At 46.2% G+C, this 15,622-nt stretch overlaps 1 long non-coding RNA gene across 2 annotated transcripts; it reads right to left on the reverse strand.

The window, feature by feature from the left end:
* Nucleotides 1-1,879: 1,879 nt before the first annotated feature.
* Nucleotides 1,880-7,606, reverse strand: LOC119336269. 2 transcript variants are annotated; one of them, XR_005162343.1, is made up of 4 exons: nucleotides 7,157-7,606; nucleotides 5,814-7,059; nucleotides 5,327-5,421; nucleotides 1,880-2,399 (listed from the first exon to the last, which is right to left on the reverse strand). It is a non-coding gene; the product is annotated as an uncharacterized LOC119336269 (long non-coding RNA). The 2 variants fall into 2 exon arrangements; XR_005162344.1 differs by lacking the exon at nucleotides 1,880-2,399 and adding an exon at nucleotides 3,186-3,612.
* Between the last annotated feature and the right edge of the window lie 8,016 nt (nucleotides 7,607-15,622).

Genomic DNA, 15,622 nt, shown 5'->3' on the forward strand with positions numbered 1-15,622 from the left:
TAAATCATGAGCTTGTGCTCTAGATTTACATGCTTGATCATTCTCTTCCCCGTCAGCCTCCGCCTCCGATCCCCAGCCTTGTTGCCCTCCTCCCCTGACCTCCTTGGGCTGCGCCTCTCCCACCTCCTTATCGGGTAAGTTATCATAGTAATTAGGAAACTATGGCATCATCACACTTATCGATGGTATTATAGGTCTATCAATTCAAAAAAAGTGAAAATAGTGGGTGTTATCCCAGTTTGCGAAATAGATGAAGTTTTACCTTGGCGCTAAAGCTGCTGGAGAACTACATCGCAAGCAGCCTAGAGGACGAAGTTTCCTTTACTTCCCTTTGATACTCATTTGCTCAGCCCCATGCTTATCAATGGTGGCTGCAGAAACTGGAACCAAGGAGCAAGCTATGCTTTTGCGTCTTTTGTTTGACCCTCCTAAAAAATCATTAAACAGTTAGGCAATTAATTCAGAAGGGTAAATGTGAAAAATTGTATGTGATTTTCCTCTCCTTGGAGTGAATATCCTATTTAAAGTCGAAGCAAAGGAGAGCCAATATGCTAACAGTTCATAGCACAAGTTTAACATATGTGACAAAAAAATGTTGTTGCTGCATTTTTGCAAAACATGCCTACCATGAGATGAATATTAGAAGACTGGTTGGGTCGAGCAGGCTAAGAAAGATCATCGTGATGGTGCTGGTAAACATCTTGGGTTCGTTGACTGGATTATACATTCACTCTCGATGGAAATCCTCAACCAGAAAACCGGCAGAATATCAAAATAAGAAATTCCGTTTTGTGGTTGGTGGGATATCAATCCACATATTAAATTGATTCTAAACCCAGAACCAACACTACAAGCACAACATTAAGTTTATGGGTTCAAAAGGTACATCAAAAAGTATCTACAAACAGTTTAACTTCAAAACAAGAGATTGAGATGCATGTCTGTATCTAGGTTTATTTGTTTTCTTAGCAATGAAAGTAAGAGAGACTCTTACTGTTCAATTAGGCTATAGAAGAAACAAGTCCATTTATGTTGTCAAGTGAAATAACCCAGGAAGCTAATTAATAGTGCAAACGGAGCTTACTTTTTTCTAAGGAAATTATTTGCTTCACATGACATTTGTTCCTGCAATATTATAGTTATAATTCAATGTATTGTTGGCAACAAACAAATTAATATCTGAACAAAATTCCCTGAAATTTATATCTGAACACATCTCGAGCAAAGCAACTTATACAATTCATGTGGGTATTGAATATCGAAACTCATATTAAAATTAATTAATTTTCATATAACTGAAGCTCTCCTGGGTGAAATGAAGTACTGTATACTATTCCCTCTTGGTTCGGCCTACATGTTATTTTCAGAAGTTGAATTGTTGGACTCGACTACAACGCTACCCGTGGGAGTGATGGTGAGATGTTAGAAGAGTCTACCGGTGGTCAAGACCATTTTGCCCCCTTCCTAGGATGCAAAATTAGTTCTACGAAGACTAAAGGCAAATTAAACTTGTCATATCAACATATCAGCTGTGGAGAAAGGTCTAGTGTTCTAGAATGACAAACTATACAATAAGGTAAATAGGCGTGAGTAGATCACGCTCTAGAATAATCATTGTTTCGCAAAGCTAAACCAGGAAAGGAAAAAACCCACACAATATTTAGAAAGACCAAAGTCGCATAAAAGAACCTTCTAATGAGATGAATATACCCACAGGAAAACAATTTTAATTAGCAAATTAACTACTCATATATACTCAAAATAAATAGAAGTGCACTGATGATGTGCATATCCTTTCTCAATTGACAGGTTTAAATTGTTGATAGGACCAAATGCACGGCAAATTCATGGCAACAATTGTGAATAAAAAAGAAAAAGGAAATAGAATAACCTAATTGAGCAACGAGCGACCAAGAATACACTACAAAGGTGGTGCCGTGCGGCGGGCAAGAGTACATTACTCAAGCTAGTATGAAAATACATTAAGACATGCATACAGATCTAGCTTTGTCACGAGTCCTTCACAGCATTCTGCATACATATATTGAAGGGGCTTCTTTAATAAAGGAGGCATGTTATACTTTGCCACTCATGAGTTGCAAGCACATTGTTGTAGTTGGATAGCCACAATCGGCATCCTTCAACGGGCTATCACTGGCTTCAAGTAAGTCTCGTATTTCAGTTTTGTCACTTTGTCTAGATTTTTGGCCCTAAATCATGGGCGTTCTCAGTACACGCAACTCTGAAAAATAGAGAGCACCCATATAAGCTTAAATGCTTGGCCGAGGTCGGCTTAAAAACGGACTTCTTCCTTGGTTGTTGTAGAACTACATGGCCTGAGCTGCAGTTATTTTATATCTGCTATTTTGCATTGCCAGCGTTCATGTGTCACCTCCAACCTGCATCAACAAAATATGTAGGACTCAGTAGTATACTGGACAACTCCAAACCTAATGGAATTGCATAATTTCCATACACCTGCATCAGGCTTGCCTATCAACTACTTAGGTAAGAGTTGAAACCGAGTTCAACCGGTAAGCAAAAAAAAGTTAGTTCAGGAAAAAATGTCGCGCCCTTCTCGAGTCTTGACAGTATGCAAGAATCATGCCTAAACACTATGTGCAGACATGGTGAGAGATGCCACCACATGTCACGGTTCTAGACCAGAAAACAGCTAGCCATTCCTATTATACAGATTTGCAAGTCTTAGGGTGTAGTAAAATTCTAGGTAAGCAGGTTAGCACTGCCATACTTGTCATTTGGATCAATACGGCTGTTATACATCTCTGAACTCCTCAGTCCATCAGTAAAAGAGCAAATCATGTAAGGCTTGATTCATATAAGTAAGTGTGCATGTGCAAAGCACGTCTTGTCAGGAATAAAAAAAATTGAATGCGCAAAGCTAATGTAGAGAAACCTGCAGAGAAAACCAGTACCAGGACATAGTAAAAGTAAACTCTAGAGGAAAATAAACGTGCATTGACCATATATGACTATAAACGACACAACTAAGAAAGCAGTTCCATGCTTTCATGTGACAAACTTCAATAATGCTTAGTAGTTTGTACAATATAATATAAGCAAATATGAAAATGAAATATGGTAAAATCACCCATTCATGGCAGTTTAACCAAATTATGTAAGTTAACAAGGCAGAAGCAGAAACAGAGTTTTAGCATGTTAACTTTCAAATGACTGTAAGATATCTAACATCAAGGAGTGATCCCGAAAGTCATACTCATAGCAGCCAGAGAGGACATTAGCGACCTCCATAGGTAAATTCTACAGGAACATCGGTTTCTCTTTCTGTAGGACAACTGACTGATAAATCTCATCTGGTGATTTGGCACACCAAGTCTGAACACCACTGAACATCTCAAGAATGCTCCAAGCGAAACCCCAATGAGTCAGTATCGTAACTAATTGGGCCTCTGATGTTTGGTCACCAATGTTCTGGGGCATGTAATTTGGAGTCCCATGTCTTTGGATAAGATCTGGATTTGGCAGCGGAAGTCCAAACGGCAAGGATGGAATCCCAAATCCCCCAGCACAACATGGTCATTGTCATCAAGGAGAAAATTACAAGACTGAAGATTCTGAACAAATATTCCTCTGGAGTGTAGTTATAGCACACCATGCGGCAAATCGGTGCCATATCAGCAAGTTACAGGAAATAATAAAAATATGTAGTACTACTGAAGAAAACATCTTCTAAACAGAGCATCTGAAATTCAGTGCATACAGTCAGAGGCATGTTACCTCCAGAAATCCCTATCAAAAGACACTGGTTTCCTTCCACGCATTACATATGCCAAAAGATAGTAAGCATAACATTAACCCATTTAGTTGTCTAGATAACCAGATTAAATCGTAAGCATTACATGGTTATATTTCAGTGAAAAGGAATACTGTTAAATAATGATTGCCAATGCATGTCATCATGCATAATTCAAAAACCACACGTTTAATCATTTAGGGGGCACATACATTTATTTTCAGAGCCTGCAACTCGTAATGAAATGCTAGACAAGTTTATTGTCCTACTAAAATATATGAGGAAATTATCAATGTCAAAGTTGTTGTGTCTAATGCCAAAACTAACTACTATATCAGGTCTGGTTACTGAGATGGTGTTCGGTGTGAAGATTAGTTAACAAAAAAATGTGAAAATACTTGTGTAATTAGAACAACAAGAACTGTAAATGTATGGATTTGGATTTCACAACTTAATGCCAACTAACACCGCATTAGAAAGAAGGAAAGCCCGGTCCGGTATACTTTGCAATGAAATTTGATTGAATCATTAAATTATCAAGAGCCATGTTGAACAATACCCGGCGAACGTTCGCTGGTGATGAGGTCCCAGTGAACACACACAGAACCACACAATCAAGATCCTGTGGATGGCTGTTTTCTCAAAAAATTGCACTAAATTAAAGAACTGCCATGGCAGTTTATAAAAAATGCCCCTAGCCCCTACCCTAAAAACTACCACCCGAGTCGTTCACATATGCCATTCCTGGCATACAAACGGCATCTTTTTTTTCACTTTCCTAAACCAAAAGGAAACAAATATATACTCGCTATTCCAGTTTGACAATAACAGCAAGCTACGTCAAACACTCAGTTTTAAAAAAGCTCATGTTTCAAAATAATGTAGCGGCCTAGAAATCGGAATATATTTTATGCTTTCAGAGCTAGTGATTTGCAAACTTCCCTCAGTAATCTAATTTGTAGTCACATTACAGACTGACTTTTCTTTAGTTAAATAGCTTGTGCTAGCTTGCTTGATGGTCATGCAGTTTGTGAGTTGATGAATTGAACGATTTGGTGGGTTGGCCAACATTTGTGAAGAAATGAAAGGTCCCACTTATTGATTATGGTGAACAAACTAAGACTCAAAATTGATACGAGGCAATGGGCATAAGCTAATCAGGATTGCTGATTATGACTGGTTCCTTGTTTACAAAATTGGCATGCCAACCATGTAAGAAGATAACCATAACTCCAATGGGGGCAAAAGATGCATGAGGAAAAATGAGAAATATTATTGGGGCAAACAATATGCAAGATGGCTATCTGCTCAGGCTAATGATGCAACTCGGCAAACAGATGGCATACGACTGCTACGTTTGTTTCACTCTACAGACATTCAGATGGCAAAATCAGTGGGCTCACATGGTCTAACAGTTGGGATCAATAAGCTGCAACTTACCAAAATTGGAAATCCTTTTTCATATAAACCTTGCAGATCACAAACTTATGACCTGAGCATGTAAAAGGAATATTTCAATTGAAAGGGACCAACAACAGGGTGTTTTTTTACCTTGGCGCTACATGGAGGTGTCCCAGGAGGACGCCAATGAAGGGCTCGGCGGACCAAATCTTATTTATATTTGGAGCATGGACCTTGAAGATACCCTGCAAATAACATGGAAAATACAAGTGAGTTTGTACAACAAAGTTGATCCTATTGGAAAGTGCCTACTAATTCAGGATGAGCAGGTAAAAAATCATCAGACTAATATGGTGGAGATTTTGATTGGCTTACTATGGTACATGTAACTTTGAAATTGCCGTGAAGAAGCTAATACTCAAGGGACAAATGAGATCTGAGATACAGTATAAATTGATAAGTAGATCTCAGTTTATCATCTGCTTTGAAATTAATTGAAATATAGAGAACTCTGCCACAAGGAACCGCACCCATAGCAGATCAGTCTGAATACAGGTAGCAACAAATCGAAATTTTGCATCACAACCTTTTCAGTTTCTAAACAGAGAGAAGGGAGGAAAGAGCAAGGAAGTCTTACCAAGTAGGATTGGTGTCCGAGACGAAGTCATACTCGAGGGACAGGTAGTTGAGGTATCCGTCCATGTCGCCCACCACGCCGTCCTTCCGGAAGAACTCTGCCTCGCCGATCTTGCCCCCCTTCTCTCCCTGCCACGCGCCACGCCAGCGAGCCGCCGATCCCTGCCTGTGGCGAGCTGGGGCTACAACCAGGAGTATGCGGAGTGGAAGAGGAAGTGTGGCCTGGGGTTTGGGCAGTCGCGGCGAGCAGGTCATCAAGGAGAAAATTACAAGACTGAAGATTCTGAACAAATATTCCCCTGGAGTGTAGTTGTAGCACACCATGCGGCAAATCGGTGCCATATCAGCAAGTTACAGGAAATCATAAAAATATGTAGTACTACTGAAGAAAACATCTTCTAAACAAAGCGTCTTAAATTTAGTGCATACAGTCAGAGGCATGTTACCTCTAGAAATCCCTATCAAAAGACACTGGTTTCCTTCCACGCATTACATATGCCAAAAGATAGTAAGCATAACATTAACCCATTTAGTTGTCTAGATAACCAGATTAAATCATAAGCATTACATGGTTATATTTCAGTGAAAAGGAATATTGTTGAATAATGATTGCCAATGCATGTCAGCATGCATAATTCAAAAAAAAAGCATGCATAATTCAAAAACCATACGTTTAATCATTTAGGGGGCACATACATTTATTTTCAGAGCCTGCAACTCATAATGAAATGCTAGACAAGTTTATTGTCCTACTAAATATATGAGGAAATTATCAATGTCAAAGTTGTTGTGTCTAATGCCAAAACTAACTACTATATCAGGTCTGGTTACTGAGATGGAGTTCGGTGTGAAGATTAGTTAACAAAAAAATGTGAAAATACTTGTGTAATTAGAACAACAAGAAATGTAAATGTATGGATTTGGATTTCACAACTTAATGCCAACTAACACCGCATTAGAAAGAAGGAACAATATCATTAAATTATGGTTCAGATCAACAAAAATTCCGAATCACTTGATATTGGCTACCAACTCTCAGTTAACATGGCAGCAGCAGCAAAGTATGGCAGAGGAGAAATAATGGCCTCCAACATGTTCAGATCATGAAGAGAAAAGACTTTTTTGCGGGAAGAGAAGAGAAAAGACTGCCTGAGCATGGCCCGAATAGAGAGAGGGGAGGGAAGGGCCTTCCATAGCGAGCCATGGTCTGCAGGCCCGCCATGGTGCTCCTCCGTCACACCCGCAGCCTGCAGAAACCAACCGCACGGATCAAATCGAAAAATCCAGAAGAAGATGAGGTGAGGGGAGGGGAGGCGAGGGGAGGAGGATGGAGGGCGTCAGTACCTTTGATGTCTACGTGCTGCAACCCGTCACCGACGTCGATGTCCACCACATCAGCAAGCACCGAGAGAAGGCCGCCGTCGCCGTCGTCGCCCCATCCCCATCCATCCATGGGTGGGTGTTGGGCTAGGGTTTCATCCCCATCCATCCATTGGCCGGGCCAGACCTCCATGGCCGACCTCGAGGGCCAGGTGGATGAGGGCGCGGTGGTGCCGCTGCGGATCTGGGTGCCCCCTCACCTTGTCGCGCGATATGGAGCCTTCTCTCCCATAGCCCCACACCTTGTCGCACGGATCCAGGCTGAGAAGGTGAGGGGCTGGAGCGGCGGCGCTAGAGGAGGAGGAGGCCGGCGGCGGTGGGATTGAGGCGGCGGCGGGGTTGGGGTTGGGGCGGAGGAGAGCGACAGTGGGCATCGAGGGCACGAGGGAGCGAGCGTCTGGCTTTTTTTCATAGGTTAACCTTGGTAGATTTTCTTAGGACGATTTTCTGTCGATGAACTGTAGTGTTTCACAACGGGCATCGTGGTAGCATACCGATTTTTTTTGTCGGTCTCGAGGGCGGAAGGGGGGAATTGCTAGGTTGCGGGAGGTGGGATCGAGGACGAAAATTAACCGTCTCTGATGGGATAAAAATTAACCGGCGGATACTACCAACTGCTTCATTAGGAGTAGAGATTTAGTTCATCTAACGGCTATAGTAATTTTGATGATGTGGCTCAAGGAGAGGATAGCGAATTCCTAGTAGTGGGGGCTAGCTATTACTAGTAGATAAGTCTTTGTAGAGATTCCACTAGGTGAACTACATACGGAACAAAATGAATAAATCTACACTTAAAATGCATCTATATACATCCGCATGTGGTTCATGTTGAAATCTCTACAAAGACTTATATTTAGGAACGGAGGAAGTACTAGTATAGTACATAGTGTAATTTATCAGCGAGATAAATTTGTAAAATGCTATGAAGCTTCCAGCTTCTGTTACATGTATCTTGCGTCCAAGGTTGCCCGTTGCAACATTTCATCAAATACAAAGGAGACTAACATGCATGCTATTGCATCTCAATGATTGATAGATCATAGCAAATATGTACTCCCTCCGTTCCAAAATAAGTGTCTCAACTTTGTGCAAACTTTAGTACAAAGTTGTACTACTACTAAAGTTGACACTTATTTTGGAACAGAGGCAGCTAAAGAAAAAAACGATCCATGCAGTCCCTAGCCCTTGAACCGTGAACCCTAACCAGGCTTAAATTTGCTGGCAACGTTCGAGCTTCCTAATAAATGAAGTTTGCACCTTTTGACCATCGGATCATTTTGTGCAGTTTCATCAAAATCGAGATGAGCATCCCTGTGGCAAAGAAATTGAAGAAGCGTGATTAGAATAAGATTACTGGGACTAGTTGATGAGACATAAACTCATCACAAATACAGTATGTAGAAGCCAGTAGAGGTATGTGCGGGGCAAAGAAGTAGAGAAATATCCACAAGAAGTGATGTGGGCAGCTGGAGCAATGGTGCAAGCCGACTGTAAAGGGAGTTGTACCTGAGGGACGTAGCTCAACCTTGAGGAGGGCGGCAGGAGGCGGCAACTACCCACGTTGCGGCAGTGAGCAGGGGATGAAGGCAACCTCACCGGCTTTCTGAGAGAGAACGGCAGGGACCCCTGATCGGGACGTGCCAATAGTGGGTTTTCACCGTCGGCGACGGCGACCGCATCTACGCTAAGCATCCACCCCTTCCCCCAGCGGACGTGATCCGCCGGGATGTTAGAGATGTGGCCACAGTCGTTTTGTGCGAGAGAGTGTGAAGAGAGCAACCCCAGCAAGCAACCATGTAGGCTGGCCCATCCTGACTGTATATAGTGGAGCGGTTTCCTTTTCTCTTCATATGAACCTATCATATTGCGTACGTGCCACTGAAGAAAAAAAATTATTTATAAATGACGCGGCACCTACTACCCGTTCTCCTATAACCTTGCGCTTGGCATCTCCAAAATATTAACCTTGCGATTGGCTCTTCGCCTCTTCGGGAAGTCGAGCAATAATGGTAGTGCAGTATATATCGTTCTGGCTATATGAGACCGAATGAATTGCTGCACGTCCACCACGTGGGCGAGGGTCGAGTGGCGAGGGAGAGTGCTACATACGGAGCAAAATGAGTGAACCTACACTCTAAAATACGTCTATATACATCAGTGTTTGGAGTATGTACTAGTAGTTCATATTGAAATCTACTAAAGGACATATATATTCCAAACAATATGATATGATCTCTATAATCAAGGTAGTAGGGACGAGGAGTAAACAGAGGGAGTAGTAAAATTTTCTCCTCGTCCTGCGAGCCACCGCGCGCATGGGCGAGGGAGCGAGCGTAAGGCGGAGCAAGCTTCACCTCATACTGCGAGCCACCGCGCCCGTGGGCGGGGGAGACGGCGTACTAAGCAAGCTTCTCCTCATTCTGCAAGTTGACGGGACACATCAAAAGTACTCCAGTGTATAGAGCCTTGCTTCTAAGGTAGGCCCCACATGGTTTGCCTCTTTTTTTAATTTAACATAACGCGTCAAGTCGTAATTTGTTTGTTCACCCGTGGTAGACGATCCTCCCTCCACCAAGTGGACAACCAGTACATGTGCCAAATTACCACGTGGGCTGCCTTTTTCGTACAGAAATGAGCTCCACCGTTTACCCGCGCAGGTGTGGTTGGGAAAGAGACGGGAGTACATGCACCGTGCATGCACCTCTTCTCTTCGTGCACGTCCCCCACCTGTGTGGGTGTGTGTGAGAGATACAAACCGCGTTTGTGAGTGTTTTTTGTTTTGGGGTGGGGGTTGATTTCGTGAATTATTTGTGGGAATACGTGTCGATGACATCTCAAACAAAATTTTGCATGCAATGTGTGTGAAATGGAGGCCTATCCATATCATATATAGAGGGTCGGGAAATCCATGAGAAGAGAGGGAGGGGTCATAGCTATCGATAGAGTCGAAGAGAGGATCAAGTGGGTGGGTGTGAGATCGATGAAGAGAGCCATCGAAATTGTGTGTGTGTGTGTGTGCAAGTCAAAGATATAGGGTGACTGGCCTACCGGAACGTTAGAGGGCACATGTCAAGTTTGTGTGTGGCAGGGAGACATGACTAGAGCGCTCGATGTCGGTGTCAAAACCGGCGGATCTCGGGTAGGGGGTCCCGAACTATGCGTCTAGGCGGACGGTAACAGGAGACAAGGGACACGATGTTTTTACCCAGGTTCGGGCCCTCTCGATGGAGGTAAAACCCTACTCTTGCTTGATTAATATTGATGATATGGGTAGTACAAGAGTAGATCTACCACGAGATCAAAGAGGCTAAACCCTAGAAGCTAGCCTATGGTATGATTGTTGTTCGTCCTACGGACTAAAACCCTCTGGTTTATATAGACACCGGAGAGGGTTAGGGTTACACAGAGTCGGTTACAATGGTAGGAGATCTACATATCCGTATCACCAAGCTTGCCTTCCACGCCAAGGAAAGTCCCATCCGGACACGGGACGAAGTCTTCAATCTTGTATCTTCATAGTCCAGGAGTCCGGCCAATGGTGATAGTTCGGCTATCCGGACACCCCCTAATCCAGGACTCCCTCAGTAGCCCCTGAACCAGGCTTCAATGACGACGAGTCCGGCGCGCATATTGTCTTCGGCATTGCAAGGCGGGTTCCTCCTCCGAATACTTCATAGAAGATTTTGAACACAAGGATAGTGTCCGGCTCTGCAAAATAAGTTCCACATACCACCGTAGAGAGAATAATCTTTACACAAATTCAATCTGCTGACGTATTCTGCGGCGTGATGTCACACCATGGCCAAGCCTTTATTGGAATCATTTTTACTGTCCCACCTCAGCGTGTTTAGCGAGGCGGCTTCCTTGGCACGTCTTATCTAAGCGGAGATCATGCCCCCTTATTCCGGGATTCTCATCAATACGGGCGTGGGTATCCCAACCGCGCCATTGATTACGGCGCTTGGGAGATAAGCGAGTTTTACCAGGCTGGTGGGGGACGCATAGCTTCGTCCGTCCATATAAGGGGATAAGGATCCACCTTTTCACCTACGCCTTCTTCCTCCTTTGCTCATCCATTTCCGCGCACTCGAGCTCCAGCGCCCAAGTCTGCACATCTCGCCTCAACCTTCCCCATCCATGTCCGGAGCGGGAGGCAAGTGGATGGTCTCCTCCGTAATGGAGGAACAAGTCAAAAAGCTGTGGAAGGCCGGATACTTGTCCAGCAACATCGCGCATCGGCTCCCCGACAAGGGGCAGCTCCTCCCCACCCCCAGGCCCCATGAGAGGGTGGTGTTCCTCACCCACTTCCTCCGCGGACTAGGTTTTCCACTTCACCCATTTGTCCGGGGGCTCATGTTCTACTATGGCCTAGATTTCCACGATCTGGCCCCGAACTTCATCCTCAACATCTCGACGTTCATCGTCGTGTGCGAGGCCTTCCTCTGCATCCAGCCCCACTTCGGCTTATGGCTGAAGACTTTTAATGTCAAGCCGAAGGTAGTGGGCGGCCGCCAAGCGGAGTGCGGAGGCGCCATGGTGGGTCGGATGGCCAACGTCCTATGGCTCGAGGGCTCCTTCGTGGAGACAATAAAGGGGTGGCCATCGGGGTGGTTCTACATCACCGAGCCGCGTGACCCCAAATGGGCGGCGGCCCCCGAATTCCGATCTGGTTTCCCCACACGCCTCACCTCCTGGAAAGAGACTGGCCTAATGTGGGGAGATTCGGAAGAGCTGACCGGACTTCGAACCTGCGTCCAAAAACTGGTGAACAAGAATCTCAAGCTTGTCAACGTAGTCCAGGTCATGCTCATCCGCCGGATCCTCCCATGCCAACAACGGACCTTCAAATTGTGGGAGTTTGATCCGGCACAGCACCAAACCTTGCGCAAGCTCTTCGACACTACGTACGAAGATGCCTGGAAGGTGCTGTTTAAGGGCACCGAGGCCCCCGCAACCGCTACCGAAGATCGCAGATTCAGCTCGCGGCGTCAGGCCAGCGAGGTAAGCTATTCTACCCTTTACGGGACTCTTGTTTTTCATAGTCTGACTCTATGTGGGATCTAAACTCCCTTACCTTTGACAGGACTAGCTGAAGACGTCCGGGCAGGTTAACTGTCCGGCTCCTTTGCCAGAAGACCCAGCGGACGCTCGCTTGACGGGGCTGCTGGTTCCGGCACCTCACGTGGTGCCAGAGAAGAAGGCCAAAGGCCACGAGAACTCAAAGGAGTGCCCGGGTGTTGTCGGACTCATCATCCGATGATTCCGAGGCGGACTCCTCCCATGAAGACGAGGAGGAGGAAAAAGAGGCCTCTCCCCTAGTGGGGGAAGAGAAGAAAAGGAAGGCCGCCCCAACTGGGGGGCGGAGGGTCCAAGAAAGGAAAGGACCCTTCCTCCGGACTTTTCCACCAACACCGACGACGGTGAAGAGGAGTGGCCCTCGAGGGCCAAGCCCCTGGCGAGATCGTAAGTGTCCGGATTCCAAAATAACTCATGATTTTTCATTTGTCGCATAGTGTCTTCTAACGCCGAATACAACCATGTAGCCCGCCCAAGGACGAGCTCCCCGCTTCATCGAGCGGCTCCCTGGATTCGTCAGATGTGAATAGCACTTCACTTCCGACCGCCTCCTCCCCTCGTGACGCAGACAACGCTGCGGTGGAGTCCCAAAAGGGGCCCAACCAGGAGGAGGTGGTCCTGGAGGCGCCGCAAGGCGACCTCCCGGACTCCGGGCGCAAAGGGGGCAATACCCCAGAGGGCTCTAAGTCCGGCCCTGTGCTGGACTCCGTACCGGAACCTACAGTGGTTCCGAAGTCCGGCAGGCGGCCCCTTCGTAAGAAGGGCAAGACTGCGATGCTGGTGGCCTCCGTCCAACCGGAGGCACCGGATAGCTTGCTGGAGGCGCTTAACGGCGCCTCCATCAACGAGGAGCACCGCACTATCATGAGTGCGGTGATCCAGAAAGTTCAGTCCGCCAAGAGCGGGCTGACTGAAGCATGTACCAGCCTTCTAACAGGCTTTGAGGTAAGTTTTTAAGATATGTAAGAATATTACCGCATAGACAGTAGCCCCCGATGCTTAGTTCGGTGTTCGGAAAGAAAAGCCGAGCTGAGGATCTAAAAAGATATATGCAGGAGTCTAACATAAATATGTCAATATGGGAATGCAGGCTGTGCTGCTGACCTCTGCCGCACTGACTGCGGAGGTCAATGCATTGAAGGAGAGCCTCGAGCGGTCCGAGAACAAGCTCGGTCTTGCCAAGAAGCAGCTCGAGGACAAGGAAGGTAAGTAATACCTTATTAAAGTAATACCTTATAGAAAGGATTTGGTTGCAAAAAATGACAGGAATAACGTGAGTATTGCAGGGGCCACGAACGAGGTGGCGACCCTGAAGGAAGCGGTGTCCAAGGCCGAAAACAGTGCGGCCGCGGAGTGCACCGAGCGAGAGAAGTAGGAGGCGCGGGTGGCGGAGGTGCGGCAAGAGCTCCAGGCTCTCGTGGAAAAACACGAGAGTTTGGAGCGTGACTCGAAGACTCGAGAGTCCGAGCTCGCCTTGGCTCTTGAGAGTGCCAAAGCCGCTAAGGCCGAAGCCCAGAAGGCCCCCCAGGAGATTGAGGCGATAAAAAAGATAGCGGTGGGTAAGGCATTCTATATGCAAAGCAAGCATGTAAAAGTGAATTATCTGTTACTTACCCAAATTCGGAGCTCTCCAGGAGCGTTCGCAGAACTACCCCGTAGTGTGTCCGATGCTGCCACGTTCTATCGAGACGAGGAGGGGAGCTCGACGGAAAAGGTGTTCTAGTCTCAATATGCTGAGGCCGGACATCCGGTGCCCCTGAGCGACCAGCTGAAGCAGCCGGTCGAGCTCCACAAGGTGGCCGAACAGGCCATGAAGGGCCTCATAGTTCGGTTGTGGCCTAAAGAAGCCATGCCTGGGAGCTACTTCGGTCTGGTGCGGCGGTTGGTGGACGCCTGTCCATGGATTGAAGTCATCAAGCGTTTCGTCTGCATTGAAGGTGCCCGTCGGGCCCTTGCCCGTGCTAAAGTGCACTGGGGCAAGATGGACGCCGAGAAGCTTGTGACGGATGCGCCACCGTCGGGCAAGGAGTATCGCAAGCCCGAGATGTACTATGAGGGCGTCCTGAAGGGTGCCCGCCTTATAGCGGGTGAATGCTCCAAAGATGTAATTTTTGAGTAGACTCGCATTTGTTATCCTGTACGCTGAAAACTTTGTTCATATGCGCTAAGCAACGCTTGTTAATTTAAAATATTACCTTCTGTGCAGCCGTTTATAAAATTTGAGAGATGGCGAGTCGTTGGCTTCAGCCCCCATGCCACGAATGCTGGGGTGTTCGGGATAAACTTGAGCGCTCTTGTTCCCATTCTTGGATCCTTCGAGGGAGGCGTTCAACACGACGAACGAGGCAACCAGACTATAATGCTTGAACACTCTCACTTAGCCATAGAATTCTATAATTTTAAATTTTGGCGAAGCCCCTGGTATTCGGAAGACCGAGTTCGGGTCGCTATCCACGCCTTGGCCGGACAATGCCGACTCCTCGCTCTAAGCGGCGTGAGTCTTTAGGGACCCGAAAAACCTCTCGAACAGCGACCGGCTCTCGCCCTATCATGACGGTCAGTTTTAGCTTTCTCCACTGAGGTTCTCAACCCAGCTCAACCGGGGCACAATCGCAGTGGTTCTCCCAGTGCTACCTTAGCCGATATAATGGAACGTAAGGTACCAAAACATGGGAGCCGGGCAAACCCAACTATTGACCCAAGACATGATTCGGAGCCGATGCATATAATGCTATAAGTTCGGGGTGCCGCACTTGTGAAAGTGTTCGGACTTATCACACCATGTTTTGGGGTACTTAAGCCCCTGGTGTATTGACCGTACCAAGTTGTACGGGTGCAACATGTCATATATGAACATTTTATGGGAAAAAGGAATGCAATAATAAGCAGAAGCTATGTATTGTTTATTCAAAAGATACTGCAATGAAAGCGGAACGATACAAATAGTGTGATAAGCAAGGGATGGGACTATTTAACATGTCCCCCTCCAGGGGTAGGCTGCGGGATGGTATGTAAAACAGGTATACTGCTCGTAATAGAGACCACCTGGACATTCGACGTAGCTTTTCTGCTTCCATGGTTGTTGCATCGTGAGTTTGGCGATTCTACTGCCGGACAGGGCTTCTGGAAAACGGAGTCCTGAGAATAAGAAAAAAAAAGAATGACACAATTGGGAGCCCCTGGTGCGGTTGAGCCGCACTCTGGGCATGCTGTGGTCGTGCCCCTCCCCCTATGCCCATGGTATCTCCAGAGCGTAGTTATGTACGCGTGGTACTGGTCTCGCGATTTCGCGAGGGCTGGGGTTGGGGCCGCATTGCTACGCGTGCTCAGAACGTGCCAGGCGGTCTTGTTGTA

The sequence above is a fragment of the Triticum dicoccoides genome, chromosome 7B (assembly GCF_002162155.2).
Source record: "Triticum dicoccoides isolate Atlit2015 ecotype Zavitan chromosome 7B, WEW_v2.0, whole genome shotgun sequence".
In the NCBI taxonomy this organism is placed as follows: Eukaryota; Viridiplantae; Streptophyta; class Magnoliopsida; order Poales; family Poaceae; genus Triticum; species Triticum dicoccoides.